Below are 1,273 nucleotides of genomic sequence, written 5' to 3' on the forward strand. Positions count from 1 at the left end.
GCCGGAGCGGGCCGGGCCGGGCGCCTTGCGCGGCTTTCGGCGGAGCCGTCGCGGAACTCCGCGGGCAACGGATCCCTCCTTCCGCGGAGAGGGGCAGGGAGCGGGAGCGGGGAGGAGAGAGACTTTTCGGGGAACCAGGGCTAAACCCAGCCTGTACTGTATGTGCCTGCTTCTGGGAGGGTCACCGGCGTGAGGATGGGTCTAATGATCTCATCTTTCCTTTCTTCCCCGGCACTATTAGTGCTCAGATAGGCAGAATGAAGTGAAACTACGTGCAAATCATGTGTAAATTGTCTCAGTTAGGAGCCCTTTATCCGAACGTGTATCCCAGCCTGGCCCATTTACTTTCCCCCCATATCTCCTTTAGCTTTAACGAGGCTCGTTAAGATCACAATAATATTCCACCCTCTAATTGCTCATCCCATTCAACAAATATGTGCACACTGCTTTTCGCATTATTTGATCCCTTATTTAGGAGGGGTGTGGAGAGGGAGGGGGGAGAGACAGGGAGAAGGGGAAGTGCTGAGATTAGGAGTTGCGAAGATTAAGGGGAAAAAAAAAAACAACCAGGCTTTTCCACCAACCGCCCCGCTTCCCTCCCCCCCGTGCATTTGGGCGAAGTGGTAAAAACCTTCCTTACGTACTCCGTAATGATTGGCAGGGCTGACAGTGATTGGCAGGGGATGCCATGGCAACGCCACAACGACCCTCAGAAGACCAATAGAAAAGCGAAACAAAATGTTTCAGCGCTGCACTCACTGTGGATTTAGGGGAGATATTATGAGGCTGTTGTCATTAGGGCGATTGCTGTTGAATCACTGAATCCTGACTCGGCGGCGGCGCGGGGCCGGGTGTGTGTGAGTGCGCGCGTGTGTGTGGGTGCGGGGGGGGCGGGGGGCGGGGGGCCGCGGCGGTTGAATCACTGAATCCTGACTCGGCGGCGGCGAGGGGCCGGGTGTGTGTGAGTGCGCGCGTGTGTGTGTGTGCGCGTGAGTGCGTGTGCGTGTGTCCGCGTGTGCGTGTGAGTGTGTGTGCCCCCGTGCCTCTATGTGGCTGTGTGTGCGTGTGCGGGTGTGGATGCGCGCGCGGTGCGTGTGCCCTTTCCTCCCTTCTTCCTCCCTTTCTTTCTTTTCTCCTTGATTTATCTCCCCCTCTCCCCGGTCATCCCATGGTGTTCAGGTCCCCGCTAGAGCTTTATCCCACCCATTTCTTCTTGCCAAACTTCGCCGCCGACCCCCCCCCCCCCCCCCCCCCCCCCCCCCCCCCCCCCCCC

This window comes from Pygoscelis adeliae, unplaced genomic scaffold, assembly GCF_000699105.1.
Source record: "Pygoscelis adeliae isolate BGI_AS28 unplaced genomic scaffold, ASM69910v1 Scaffold96, whole genome shotgun sequence".
Classification (NCBI taxonomy): domain Eukaryota; kingdom Metazoa; phylum Chordata; class Aves; order Sphenisciformes; family Spheniscidae; genus Pygoscelis; species Pygoscelis adeliae.